Source organism: Plectropomus leopardus, chromosome 15, assembly GCF_026936395.1.
Source record: "Plectropomus leopardus strain MGB_pleo_1.0 chromosome 15, ASM2693639v1, whole genome shotgun sequence".
Lineage (NCBI taxonomy): Eukaryota > Metazoa > Chordata > Actinopteri > Perciformes > Serranidae > Plectropomus > Plectropomus leopardus.
Window position 1 is genome coordinate 30,495,244 of NC_142190.1, and position 15,755 is coordinate 30,510,998.

General features: G+C 36.5%; 1 protein-coding gene across 10 annotated transcripts in view; it reads left to right on the forward strand.

The window, feature by feature from the left end:
* The first annotated feature begins 4,048 nt into the window (after positions 1-4,048).
* Positions 4,049-15,755, forward strand: part of bbx (BBX high mobility group box domain containing) — a 39,872-nt gene continuing 28,165 nt past the window's right edge. For 2 of the 10 annotated variants that reach the window (XM_042498932.2, XM_042498931.2), the window contains exon 1: positions 14,151-14,389. The gene's annotated coding sequence lies outside the window, so the exon portion shown is untranslated. Of the gene's footprint in view, positions 4,082-9,353; positions 9,491-14,150; positions 14,390-14,755; positions 15,266-15,755 lie in introns of those variants that run through there. The other 8 variants (XM_088088483.1, XM_088088486.1, XM_088088484.1 and 5 more) reach the window with 7 other exon arrangements.

A 15,755-nucleotide genomic window follows, 5' to 3' on the forward strand; every position in this document is an offset into this window, starting at 1 on the left:
GGTGGCGTCCATATGTTTTGGTCAACACAGTAAAGGGATAGTTTGGGTATTTTGAAGTGGGGTTGTATGGGGCACTTATTTATATTTAGGGTATTGTGCACAGTACATAACAGTCGTATTGCCCCCAGTTTGGAGAAGTGGGCTGAAGCCCAACACGGTAGCTAAGCAATGTATTGCTATGGACGGGAGTCAGCAACAAGACATATTTAGCCATTTAAAAAAAATTCCAACCTAAAAATTATTAGTTTAAGTGTATGCTTTATCAAGAGTATTTTCACTGCTTTATCTTTTTGTTCAGACAGTCTATTTTGACGGGAGGCAAATAACAGCTTCAGTTACCCATTTTTGCTCGTCAAGGCCACCAGACGCCATTGAGAAAAACATTAATTTTAGCTCGCTTAACATGGGAGTTGTTGGTCTAGTGCTGCTTTGATCAGTTAGTTTGTGTTACTTTGGTGATACCTTTTAAGCACCAAAGTCACACAATAACACAAACAATCCAATTGATCAATGCAGCGGTAGACCAGCAGCTCCTGTCTTTAGCAATGTGAAATAATTGTTTTCATCGGTGGAGTCTGGCTTTGAAGAGAGTGATTCACAAAGTCATTTCGCATTGGCAATAACTGTCTCATATTAAGGTAAAGTGGTACCATTATTCTAAATTTAAATAAATCTTTATTTATTTATTTATTTATTTTTTTAAGGTGGGAATTTTTTAGGGTGTTAAAATAGGCTTTGTTGCTGGGCCCCCCATCTACAGCAGTACCTTCCCTGTTGGACTCCAACCTGCTTCTCCAATCCGGGGGCATGCTGACCGCCATCTATTATATGTAATACATTGACCATGCATAAGTACCTCATCCAACCCCACTTCAAAAATCTAAACTATCCCTTTAAGGAAATCGCCTTTTTTGTTAGTTCAGTCATAAACCCAAATTCATTATTTATATTCAATGTTTTGATTTTCCTGTGGCTTGTATTATTGACCCCTGAAAAATTATATCATCAAAAGTCTTTCAACTACATTGCAGTGACACTGTGTCACGTTTGTGGGTGCTATCATTGGCAGGATGCTGCCCATGAAGGTGCACTTAAGTAATGGTGCACAAAGGTGTTCCTCATTGACTTATTAAAGGAACAGTTCACCCCCAAATCAAAAAATTACATATTTTTCCTCTTAGCTGTCGGGCTATTTATCACCCTAGATTGTTTTGGTGTGAGTTGCAGCGTTTTGGAGATATCGGCTGTAGAGATGTTTGCTTTCTCTTCAATATAATGGAACTAGATAACACTCGGTTTTGGGTGCTTAAGGCTAAAAAACAAAAAATACATTCAAACAACTTAACAGCAATGTCTTTTTCCAGAGATCATGACCTGATTACTCAAGATAATCCACAGACCTTGTTTTGGATCTTTTTCTGGAAAGAGACATTGCTGCCGAGTTTTTCAAATGTATTTTTTTGGTGCTTGAAGCACCACAAGCCAAGTGCAATCTAGTTCTATTATACAGGAGAGAAGGCAAATATCTCTAGTGCCAATATCTCCAACACTTGCCAACTGGCACCAAAACTATCTAGACTGATAAACTGCACTACAGGTAAGAGGAAAAACTTGTATTTTTTTCTAATTTTGGGGTGAACTGCTCCTTTAAGTCTTAGATATACAGTTCACCAGCAGGAGGTTGGCTGCAAACTGCGAAATAGTTGAAATCCCAGAGGAGAACAAGTTCCCTGATGGCCTGGTTTTCAGTTATGAGCTGACGTGTTATTTCCACACAGTGCAGTTGATGCATGGCTTCCATTATTTGCACCCTGTAGTTGCTTTTCCATTCGTCCAGCTCAGGTGATTGATAGATACAGTGTGATGTCACATGACAGTGCCTGCTTCTTGAGTCGGTAAGATTCGCCTGAATCTTTTACTGAAAAAAGTGACCTGCATCAAGTAATGAAATTAAGTTGGGAGGGTGAAAGGATTGCGTCTTCCAAATATTATGGAAATGAAAGCTGTGTGTCTTAACCACAGTTTGAGAAGAAAGGGGCCATGATGTGCTGCTTTAGACACACAAAATTTGGAATAAAGCAACCTGAATTGGGACACAGCTAATGTCTTGTTTAACATTTTTTCAATGTGTACTGTAAAAAATTAACTATTTGTTTTACATAAAAAAGGGCTGCTTTAATTGTTTAAGTTGACTGAATTTAAGAAGACAAGTTGAATCTTTATAAAATTCCCTTAACTTGAATTCTCAGATTCAGTCAACTTAAATTTTTAAGGCAGCCTGGACACAAACTTTTTTTAACATTTAGTTTTCATATATATATATATTTTTTTTTTCAGTGTGAGCTCAGTGTTTTTTTCTGCAATGTGTTGGACATAATGTCTATTTATTGAGAATGGATTACATAAGGTACCCCTTTGTGTGAGTAAATGAATGAAAGGAGGAATAATCGACAAAAACAAATGATCATAAAATTGTATTGAAGAGCAAACGGATTCCAAAGTCTGACTTTAATTCATTTTTGTCTTTAGAGTTTATTTTATTTATATTTGAGACCTCCATTTTGCTGTTTGCATATATTTTCCGATACCAGCTAATGTGTTATTTTGTAGATGTCTTCTTCTATCCAGGTTGATGTGTGTATCATCCTGAGGGTTCATGGTACAGCTGCTCTGATGTACGCTCACCCAGGTGTGGTCATTTTTTATTTCTTTACTGTCAGTTTTGTTTTGTTTTTTTTGCTTTCATTTACCCCCCACCCCCAAAAAAAAAAAAAAAAAAAAAAAAGATTTTTCTAAGAAATGTTTACAAGAAATCAGTGATACAGATGCAATGAGTTTTAGGCAAGTTTTTAATGTCTTTAGTTTTTAAATCTTTCTGGAAAGTTGACTGCACCTAAAAATGAGCTGCTCTACATACATGTTAAACTTGTCTTTTTTTTTCTTTCTGCTTTGTTCAACGTTGTTTGTGAAGTCTGATACAATGCACTTAAAGTGAGGCATATATGCCATATCTGAATTACACACACACACATACACACAAACACAAATATATATTGCAACATCTTTTCAAAAGGAAATTAAAAGGGTGATACTTTTAAAATAACTTTGCTGTGTTCTTATTAATTAGGATTTGTTCAGCTGTGTTTGGGGTGTGTGTTGGTGTGCACAACAAAGGCGATAAAGATGCCACATTTTTGGATATTATCAGCTGCAGCAGCTTAGATGTGTGCCAGAGGCTACAACTTTGTTAGACATGTTGAAATGCCTCTCACAAGCTATTTAACCCTCTAAAACCTGATCAAATTGGTCTAATTTCTTTCAAAAACATGGGGAAAGAGGCAACGATCAACTGTCAAAGAAATACCTTACAAATTATGAGAAATTAGTAAAAGGTGATGAAAAAATTACCTGAAAGTTAATTATAAAAATAGGGGGAGATAATCAGAAAATTCTCAAAGGGTAAAAAGGTCCAGAAAAATATACTTTTTTCATTGTAAGTATATATTTAAAACTTGTAAAAAATAAATTAAAAAGGTGTGCATATATGTATATGTGTGTGTGTGTGTGTGTGTGTGTGTGTGTGTGTGTATATGTGTATATCTATATATATATACATAGGCTGTGTGTGTGTGTGTGTGTGTGTGTGTGTATTCTGCATTTTTCCAGGTAATTTTCACGGTGTTTGCTTTTTAACCTCTCCTTTTGTGCTTATCCTCAGGTAATTTTCACATCACCTTTTACTAATTTCTCACTGTTTTCTGGGCCATGTGCCGGTAAGTTACCTCACTGCCTTCTCGACATTTTTTTGAAAGAAATCAAACCAATTTGCTCAGCTTCCAGAAGATGAAGAGCCATTTTCTGGTATATCATCTGATAATATGTGCATGGGTTGCGATGCTGTGGTTGCATGTAAACCACTGCAGTGGCGCCTCGTGCATCATGTCACACACTGCCGCCCACTGGCCAGGTGCTGAAAGTGCGTCACAAAGCTCTCAAAACCAAGATGGCCGACCGGGTGCAAGAGATGCTGTGCAGGTCAGGAACATCTCGCCAGTTCTTCCACAGGAGGGGACCCTTGCAGGTAAATCAAATTTGGTAACATCAAGTAACTTGTAATTAGTAATACAGTTCTTAAAAGTATAAGTATTGATTTCATTTGGGGAGGAAATAACGATTAATTACCTGTCCATTAAATTGGGCACCATGCATCCCTGACTCTTGAAAATACTTCATCTGAAGTAACTTTATTGGCTTTAAAACAAATGACATTTGATATAAGAATGTAACTAACAGCTTTTGGAGAAAAAAATATGCTGTATTCTAACAGTATTTTTTGTTAAAATAAAGTATAAAGTTCAACAGGGGGTGGTTAATGTTAAGTTAACTGTGACAGTACCAGTATTAACGGCAATAATGTTAACGTAAACTTAAGCTAACATTAGCCTACATGCTAAGGCTAGCTTGCTGCCTTGCAAAACTGTTAGCCCAACAACTGTACACTATAAAATACAGAGGCTAGTTAGAGGGAAGCATAAAAATGAAAGAAAATGGTATTAAACATTAAGAACAATTGTTTAAATAACGTTAAGTATTTACACCGTGACATTAAGACAGTTTAGGCCTTACTTTTTAATTTAAGCTGATAACTTAAGACAGATTGTGCTTTTATCTTTGGAAATCTATGCACTGGATATAATTATCCTTATTAACATCGTAGTTACTAAATCAACAAATAATGTAGTTGGGCTTGGCCATATCAAGCTACGTTTTCATTAAACAACTTTAAACTAATGTCCCCAATATTTGTGTCTCAACGTTTAAAGCTTTTACATTGTATAAAACAGTATTAGAATTGATTAAAATATGTGAACACATGAGTTTAACAATAACAATTTAATAATATGTCTTTATAGTTTCACATAATATATTTTAATGTTTCCACTGGTTTGAGTAAAGACTTAAATGCATGCTGACAAAAGGCAACAAAGAACTTGGTAAGAAACTGTACACAAATTGCAAGAAATGAGTAGATTTAGAAAAATATTTTTAAAATGCTGGGTGCAAAGTCTAGGAAAGAAGAAAAAAGCAGGAGAAAAGCTATAAAATTATCATAATTACATGTTTAAAATTGTTTTGCATAATTATTATATATTTTTCCAGATCATTTCCTTGTTTGTTTTTGTTTTAATTTTTAAATTTTTTAAAAATTTGTTTATTTATTTATTTGTATTTTTTCTTTGTGCTTATTATCAGGTGATTTCCTTGTTTGATTTCATTGCAGTTTTGTACTAATTTGTAGTTCATTTCCTCTTAAATTGCCTTCTCCCATGTTTTTAAAAGAAATTAAGCCCATTTGCTTCAGATTTTAATGGGTTAAACATGATTTAAACATAGATGTTACCCCAGGTTAAACAGGTTTATTTTTTGCTTTCCTTAAATGACAGTTAATAGTTATGAATAAAAAATTATATTCATAACTTTTTTAAAAAATCAAATTGTATTTTATTATTGGAATCACACAACACAGTCTGAGGGCCACATTCTGCACACAGTGTCATCATTCATCCACAAGAGGGCAGAAATGTACCATTAGATTGCATGTTTAAATCTGTGCAGAAAATATGTCTACCAATGTCTAACACCTGTGTGCATCCAAACTGGGTAGGAGAGGAATAAAACCTGTTCTCAGAATTGAAGCTGGTTATGTCAAACTGTGTGTCCGTGCGCGTTCATCTGGAGGCGTGCAAAAGGGCATCTGTGCTCTATAAATTCTATAAAATAATGTGCGTCACACATTTTTAAAAGTCATACATGTTATTACTATGGTCTAAGACAATCCATACATAATACATACATAGTAAAAATTAAAAACTCAATCCTAAATCCAAAAACTAGAATACCAAAACTCGCATTTGTGATGTCACAGGGTATTAAGTCTGGAGCTGCTCCAGAGACAATGAATGGTGAAAGATGACACTGAGAGCAGCCAGGCGAATGTTTTGAATATACACGTACGTTATCTTTTTCACAACCAACACTAACAGTAACTAGTAACAGTAACTAGTAACCAGTAACACTAACAACCACGACAGTGTCATAGAAAGTCCTCAGGAGCGGGCCCTGTACCCCGAAGGACCTCAGTCTCTTGAGCAGGTAGAGTCCGCACTGGCCCATCTTGTAGGTGCAGCAGTGTTATCAGTCCAGCTTATTGTTCAGGTGAACACCCAGGTACTTGTAAGAGTCCACTATCTCAATGTCCATTCCCTGGATGTTCACTGGAGTGAGGGGGGCATGTCTGCGCCTGCGGAAATCCACCACCAGCTCCTTAGTTTTCCCTGCATTGATGTGGAGATGGCTTTGCTTGCATCAGTCCATTAAATTAATAGAAGTCAGTTAGTTTAAAAGTTAGTTGGTTTTATTTACAATAACTTTGGGGTAAAAAACTGCTGTGTCACATAAATGTAATCAAACGGCGCTGAGCAAACTCTGCCTTCACTGATTAAGTTTGAAGACACTTAAAAAAGGCCCACCTACAAAAAAAAAACCAATATCAGTTTAAAGAGATGCTATATTCAGAATATTTTCACTGCTGTACCTTGATGTAAGACAGCCCTTACCGACAGGGATCTGAGAAAGTTATATCAAAAACTTCAGACTCCGTTGAGAAAACAACCATTTCACTCCACCGTACAGAAGAGTTGCTGCTCTACTGCTGCCTCCATCAGCTGTTGTGTAAGGTTAATAGGAGCAATTATTCAAATAAGTCTACCCCTAAAATTATCTTGATTTTTTTTAGGTGGGTACAATATGTCTTGCTGCGGCCCCGTGTACAGTGTTAAATTCTACATCTTTATATGTTACAGTTCCGGCTGAAAATGACAACAGAAATAAACTAGTTTGCCCAATTTACATATTTTTGCAACTCAAAACCGTAGCCAGTTTTCTACCCTGAAGTGACTTTTGTTGTAAGGGCAACGTTACGGTGACTTGTTCTATGTATGAAGCTCATTTGGATAAAAAACAAAAACATTCAGTGGGTCCAAAAAAATCAGGCTCCCATTCATTGTCTGTGGAGCAGCTTCAGACTTCATACCCGAAAGTTTGAAACTCACTTCTCTGGTTTGAAACCTGAAAAAATCATCTTGATTTCTTTGAAAAACACGGGAAGTGACATAACAAGAAATGGCCCAAAAATATTAGTTTTATATATATATATATATATATATATATATATATATATATATATATATATATATATATGTATGTATGTGTGTGTGTGTGTGTGTGTGTGTGTGTGTGTATATATGTGTGTGTGTATTACTGGAAAAATTGTTTTAAAAAAAGGAAACAAAACAAAACAAAACAACAAAGAAAAAGAAAATGACCTCAAGAAAGTACTCTATGATGTAATTTTAAATACATAAGTAAGAGAAATATGAATATACACCCCCCACCCAAACCCCATTTTTTTTTTTTTGTCAATATCTAATAATGCAACCTTACTAATTTCCAGATAATTTCTTTGTCACCTTTTTCCTTTCTTTTTTTTTTGTTTTAAAATACTCGTGAAAGGCACAAGAAAACCAATGTGGATCCAGGTGTCAAAGGGTTAAGAAAGAGAAGCTCATGTTCGTAAAAATTGATTGAACCATGGAAATAACATATTGGTATTTTTCTTTAATTTAGGTGGTGTTGACCTTTAATGTTTATTTTATTTGGCATACCTTACAATAAAGTTATATTTTTAGGATTTACACCAGTGGGAGACTGCAGATTCTGTGTTAAATCATCTGCTCTGCAAGTTATGTAACTAATGTGAATATTCTGTTTATCATTTGATTGCGACGCTCTGGTCTTTTTTTCTTTTTTGAGGAATTCAGTTGATCACCTCTTACTGATAAACTGATACAATCAATCAACAAGCAGGGTGCTCAGAGACACTTTGACCAAATGTATCAAACTTACAAAAGCAGTTAACAGTTAAGTCCCCTTTCATTTTAGGAGAAAAAAAACCTTCTCCATTTTTCTTAACCCTTTGAAACCTGTGCAAATCAAGTCCTTTCAAGAACATAAGATGAAGGCAATGAGTTATTTGACATCAAATCACCCAAAATATCAGCAAAAGTGACCCAAAAAATGACCTGAAAAACTGTGGGAGAAAAAAGAAAAGAACAGACCGGTATTTTTTTTTTCTCAAACATAATTTTAAATACACAATTACAATTACGTTTTCTATAGGGTTTCTTATTTCTTGCAGTTTTCAGGATATTTCTTGCCAAGTTGCTCATTGCTTTTTTTCCCCATGTTTGGGGAAATAAATCAAACCAATCTGCTCAGGGTTCGGAGGGTTAATGCTTGGGAAAGGTGTCTAAACCCAACACAAAGACAGCTGATGTCAGTCCAGGTTTCAAAGGGTTAATTACGGATATATAGAGATAATAATCTCATTGATATTATAATCTTGTAACTTCTCAATTCAACTTCAGAACAAACAAGAGTGGATTTTTTTCCTCATAATTCTGAGATAACCTTGTCAGTTCAGAAATATGGGCCTTTTTTCTGTCTCTAAAGCCTTAGAAACCTGGGCAAATTGTTTGGATATCTTTCAAAGACATGAGAGAAAGGCAATGAGCAACTTCAGGAGAAATTATCTTAAAATTAGCAAATTAGTAAAAAGTAGATTGCCTGAAAATTAGCTAGCTAAATAAATAAAAAATGAAATAAAAACAAAAGTTGTTTTTTTTTTTTAAGGAAATGACCTCCCTCAAAAACTGATTAAAAATATAACAATTAATATATATATATATATATATATATATATATATATATATATATATATATATATATATATATATATATATATATATATATATATAATGATAAGTTTAAAAATTACTATCTGGATATTTTTTTACTAGCTTTAAAATATCTGGGACATTTCTTGCAAAAGTGCTCTTTGCCTTGTTTTCCCGTGTTTTTGAAAGAAATCAAACCAGGGTTGCTCAGGGTTCAAAGCTGTGAAAGGCACACAAATGCAGCACGAGAAAAGTGCTGTCTTTTCAGGTTTCAAGGGGTTAAGTGAAAGCATTACTCTTCCAAAAGATTAGACAGGCTGTAGTAGCATTTTTTTAGGGGATTAAAAATACATGAAACCCCAGCAGGTCAGTGTAGTTCCACTGAATACCGCGGAAATTAGCTGATATTGTCATTATGTTATAATATTTAGGCCTGAATCCAGCACACATGTCCTGAACATTATATTTGAGGACGTTACACTAATCTCAAAACACTAGAATATAACGCCGCCTATCATTGGTTAAATCCAACTGTCCATCAAAACGAGCGTCCAATCACAGACAGCAGTACATGTGACTGGGTGGTATTTTCAATGCGTACAGTATGCTGCAAAACTGTTGATAATTTCACGACCAAAGCTTTTAAAAGAAGATTTAAGCGAATAGCTACACGTTTACTACACAGCTGCTGACAGGTATGTACACTTAAACCGCCGGTATTCATTTCTGTAACAATTTTTTATCAGTTATCACGCACACAAACACCCAGGAAACAAGTCCGTAAACTGAGATAGACTGTAACTAACGTTTAGGAAATCGTTTTCGGTGTTTTCAGATTGAGCCGGCACATTTTCGGTGAGCTTTGTCAGGGAACAGTGCTGTGAGGTAAAGTTAAGTCAGGGATGTTGTTAGCAAGTACAGGCCAGTCTGGGTAGGAGCACTTTGCAAACCGGGGGAGGGGAGGGATATAGCTGAGATGAGAATTTTCTCCCACATCGAGGAAAACGAAAGTGGTTTCTATAGCATTATATGACTGAACAAGTGTGTATTTGTGTCAGATTTAACGAGTTATGGTGTCACTTTGGTGGGTCGGGGTCGTTTAATGTGTCGCCTTCGCCGACAGTAACATTCATCATCTCGTGAAGTGCTGCGTTTCTGTACCGCCGTCAAAGCACGCAGAATAACAACGACCACTTCCGGTTTACTTTATGAAAATAAAAGTATTGATTTGAATAGTTGATGGATGCAGATAGTATTTCGTGTAAATATTTCGTGCCATTAGGCCCGGTTCTAGACGACTTTGAATAAGGGGGGATGGGTCGGAAGTAAGAGATGTTGGTTGGTAGTATGAGTTATTCTTAAGGACTGTATGCCTAATAAAGCGAAATGAGCGTCTTCTCTCAACTAGCAATTTTTGGTTCTCGAAACCTTCTGAGAATAGTGCAATGCAACCTGTGCAGTGTTTTAGTAATGTTTTCAGCAGCAAGTTTTTTTTAAGCTACCAGAATGTTCTTCTTAAAGTTAGGCTAACATTCTCTATAAACATAAAAAAACATTTTTTTATTCAGTTTGGAGTATTCAGTATTCAGTTTCAGTTCAGTAGTATTCAGTTTTGTTGGAACATTAACTGCCAACTGGGTTTTTAGAGTCTGAGGACGTTTGGGGATTAGGCCTGACCTCAGTATGGGGGTGTGGGGGAATCTTCCCCCAGAGAAAATGTTTGCGATAAACAAGCTCAATTTTGTGCTTTTTCATGCACCATGATATTTAACGTAGGGCCTGCAGGCCAAATTTGACCCCTGAAAGGGTGCCAGGTGGCCCCCAACCATTTTCTAATTCATAATAAAAATGAAGTGATTCATACTGGGGATTGATTTAGTACTTTTAGTATACACACAGCTCCAGAGTGCATAAAACAGCATTAAAATAGAGCTTGTTTATCAGCAAAAAGTGCAAGTGGAAGATCCCCTGCGTTCCCCGGCATAGGTCCTAGCTAAGCCCTAAATGGTACAAATGACCGAAAATCCTAGAAACATCTTGTAAACCCTTGAAATGTGCTATAATTCTAGAAACGTGCTAAAAGTCCTAAAATCTTTAAAATGTTCTAAGTCCTAGAGTTGTCCCAAAATTCTAGGAATGTCCTAAAATCCTAGATACATGCTGAAATTCTAGAGATGTCCTAAGGCCCAAGAAATGGCCTAAAATCTTAGAAACATGTATGCTGCTGCTACTGGCCCCTGGCCTCCTGTCATTTCGCAAAAGTGGCCCCCAAGCAAAGTTGAGTATCCCTGCTTTTGTGATAATAACCATTTAAAGTGAGAATTTTTCGGAGCTAAAGGCCTATGTTTGGTGTTAGTGTGGCAGGCAGAACATTTGGGGTGCGTTGCGTACCCATGCCTATAACTGGCCTAGCATGCCAGTGTGTAATATTTTCCTAAAATAGGCTACATTTTAACAGGTACATACAGTGTGCAGCAAAATTGGGCTATTTACTAGACCTCAGAGCCCTAGATTTACAGCATGTCATTTGGTTTAAATTGCAAATTTGCTCCACTTAATTAGGATACTGTACAGGATTAGAAATTAGCACCAGCCACCAGCCAAATGCTGGTAAAATATGCAAATGGCTGCTAGTTTTGCTTCATCTACCACCCACAAAAACAATGGTAATCTATTGAGCAGCTGGTAGATTTTGGAATTTGGTAGCCACAGTGGCAGGTGGACAAAAAAAGTTAATTTCCAACCCAGATACAGCATCAACCAGGTCTATGAATAGATTATTGAATGGGCCTAGAGGGTACAGGCCAGGGGCTCAATGTGTCAGGGGCCCACTGGCATTCACCTACAAAATGTCTCTCAAATTCACTCAAACTGATCATAATGAGATTCAAAAAGACCACAGAAAGAGACAATAAGAGACCAAAGAGAGGAAAAGGAATTGCAAAGAGACATAAAACAACCACAAAGAAGATGACATCATTCATCTCTGAAGGGAAATTACATTTTTTCATTTTCAATTTCAAATTTTTTTTCCCTGTTGTTACCAGAAAACTTCAAATAAAAGCCTAGTCCCAGTTAAACTCCTAGTTCCTTTTACTAGCCGAGTGTGACAACGCATTTTCACAAATAAAGGCCCGACTCAATGAGAAGTCTGGTCTGGTTGCCATGCAGTTCATTTTTATAGAAGTTCTTTGGATGTATGAAACTGGGTTGTTGACTACCTACAGTACTAGAGGTTAGTTAGCTGTTTAGATCATTCATATGTTATGTATATATGTTTAAATGGGCATATGGACATGCTACACACATGGTTAGCTCGTTTAGATTCTCCACAATTCAATCATCCAATTAATTTTACTAAAACATGAGCATCAGAGAAGAAGGTATTATCAGCATAGTAAACAAGAAAGATGCAAAAAATAGATAACTAGATGTATAAGACGTTCAAAGAACTATATTCATAATTATATATTTACAATTATTTTACAGAGTTATTTTCACTTTCTCTTTTTTTATTAAACTTTTCTGGACACATTTTAAGATTATTGTATTTTTCACAGATGTATTGCTAACATTTGGCACATTTCTTTTTATGTTGTTTATTACCTTCTTACCACATTTTTAAAGAAAATAAAGACAATTCTGGTCTCGAAAGTTAAATTAAATAATTCAATTGTATTTCCATCTTTGCTGAGCAAGTTTTATGTGAAAAGATAGATAAACGCCTGTCCCAAATATAAGCTTGTTGTTTGGGGATTTAAGCAAATAATGGCCTGGGCTTGTAATTAAAGCTTAATGGTACTTACATGTTAGCTTATGCACAGGCCTGAAATTCACATACATGCACAAACAGGACCTAGAAACAGGCATTCAGTGGAGAGATGTCAGAATGAGGGGGCTGCCCATAGACAGGTGCTACAAACAGATGGGGGTTCAGTGCCTTGTTCAAGGGCACCTCGGCAGTGCCCAGCTGACAACTCTCCAGCTACCAGTCCACACTTGGTCTGTTCGACCCTCAGTTCTCTAACCAAGTCCCGATGGACTGAACAACTGCTGGCCCGAGACACAACAACCAAAAAGACAACAAAGAGATGCAGAAGAAAAGAAAGAAAAAATTAGACGCAACACCACCCCACAGTCTGTGTGTTTTGCTCCTGTGTAGGAGAGGTGGTGGGGCTTTGTATATTGGTGCCCAGGAATTCTTTGTCTCAATATCTGCCCGTGACCAAGATGGGCCAGGTAGTAGGCTATTATTTCAGCACTGCGCTGGTCTCGGGTCTCTTGTCTCTTCAACTCCAAAAGATGTAGCAGGATCAAGGACAACATTTCATTCTTATACTGTATTTAAAAAATGAATCTACCCTGTACCTTATAATGGGCTTAAAAGCTATAGTCCACTGGGTGGTCTGTGGATGGGATGTCAGGGCGCCAGCATTTTTTTACTTTTTTTTTAACAAAGATGTTTTGTTATTTGTTACATTTGCTAGTATTGATACCCTTAATATCTGTCGGTATTTTTACCTATTTTAAGTTTGTATTTTATTTTACGCTTATTTAAATGTATATTTTGCCTTGTGTTGTTTTTATTCATTCATTTTAACTTAGTGTTTTTTATGTCTTATGTAAAGCATGAATTGGCCTCTGTTGAAGGGCCTTGCCTAAATAATTTCAACACCAGGCTTAGCCAACGTTTGCTTATGCATATTTGTTTGGGATGTACTTTTGAAATGTAATAGAAGTGTAATATATCTATATCTATCTATCTATCTATCTATATATCTATCTATATATATATATATATATATATATATATATATATATATATATATATATATATGTAACCACTTCGTAATCACCAACATTTTGATAGGTAACTGTAGTTTAATTTTTTTTTCAGTAACTGATTATGACAATCACATTTATTTTGTAATTTAACCTCTAGAAAGCTGGATTGACATCGGTTTTCTTGAACTGTGTGCAATATCAAATATCAAAAAAATTTAAATTCCAGAAAATTATACTTATTATTATTTTAATTTTATATTTAAAAGGATTTTACAGAAAATAAAAGTATAAGTTTAAGTTTTATTCTTTTTAATTTTTTTTTAGCCCTTTTGGGGTCTTTTTTTATGCTTACTTTCAGGTATTTTTTTGTAATTTTTAAACTTATTTATTTCAAATTTTGGGCTATGTTTTGTGAAGTTTTAAAGGGTTAAATAAGCTAGGTTAAACAACACTATGTATATGATGCTTTAAAATACATTTAGGGCTCCTGATATAATGTATAGGACAAGATTTTATTGCGACAAGCATCACCTTCCGGCTTGGATCAAATCTGAATCCGTTCATACTCATTTAATGGGCACATGTTTACCCGAGAGTAAAAGAGGAACCTATTTGCAAACGTTTTGTTTTTTTTTTTTATTTTGGTGAGAAATCGCCGTGCTTCCGGTGTGCGCATGTGTGTGGACGGGCTTGACACAGCTGTGTTGAGTACAGCCAGTGCTGAACTGTTATGATGTGTCAATAAGTTAAAAAGGTGGACGGCACCAATGATGAGAGCTCCCCCCCGCTTCTTGAGCAGGATATTAGAGGTATGTCGACACATTAATGAGGCGCTCATGACAGAGAACTTGTGCTTTGATTGATTTTCAGTTAAAACCCGGTCGCTATTTTTTCAACCTCTCAGTCAGTCACTCTGAAAAATTGTTATTATCGCTGCTTTGGACATGATGTCCGCCTGCTGGCTTTTCCTTCTCAATTTGTTTGTTTCCCATCGACATTTCATTGATAAGCGACGATGTAAACCATACACAGTTGTCACTGTTAGTGTGTCGCTTGACGCTAAATATTTCCTCACTCCTGTTTGACATCGCCGTGTAAAATAAATGGCAAAGCAACTGTTTCACAGTGAGGTGGTATGACTTGCCTCCCCCCTCCTCCTCTCTCTTCCTATCCGCATCAAATACAGCCTCGTTGTATGTCAACGAACAGTTGCAACTGCGCAAACAACTATTTCGCTAACAGTTTAGTCCGCGACTTTTACCAGCAGCTGTTCAAGAAGCTAATAGTGTTTCGGAAACCATTGCATGTTAAAACCGTGACACGTCCAGTTAGCAGGCTGTGGAGCTAGCAAGCTAACTAGCTACTTTTATTCCTAGTAACAGTGCTAGGAAATGGAGCCACTGCCCAGCAAAACATTGTCCACAGATGCATGTGCCTGGACAGAAAATCCCCAGTTTAATTAATCATTGTGGATGTTTTTTTCCTCGGAGTGGGAGACATTTCGACGACATTGTCATCGGAGAGTTTGACAGGAGTGAAATATCCCCACTACTGTACTGTACTTGGGGTTTCTCCTCCAAACCAAAGCAAGATGGACTCTCATTCGGCTTGTCTGTCTTGTCAGGGCTCAGATCGACATTTTGCACGGAGATGAAAATGTGTGCCTAGAGGTGGGAGCACATTAGGTAGGCAATCGGGTCGTTTATTTGCATGCCTCACACATTTTGTGCTGTTATTGTGCGTGAGAAGCTCGATACAGTAGCTCAAGACTTCACTCCCGAGACAGACAGTCCGATCGGGCATCAGCAGTTTTACCTGAACTAACGTTTAAACCTCTGCGCAGCAACATGCTCACTGTAACTGCTTAATTTAGGCTGTGTAACGTTGTATGAAATGCATCCAGTGGTCGCAGGGTTTTTGGCCTACATGTTTTGGTTTTGGCCACAAGGGCGGATCGACTGCGCGATTGAAGTGATCAGTAATCAGATCAGACAAAATGTCCCACCGTACTTTGAAGCTGACGAGGTCTCGTGCTATACGGTGTCAATCACTAAATGCTCTATTAAAGTTGATTTGCACGCATTTTTTCTCTCTCTCTCTCCTGCAGCCCGAGCTCACGTTGTTGGAAAATTGTTGCAGAGATGACAGTGTAACGCATGACTGAGAGCAGTGTCT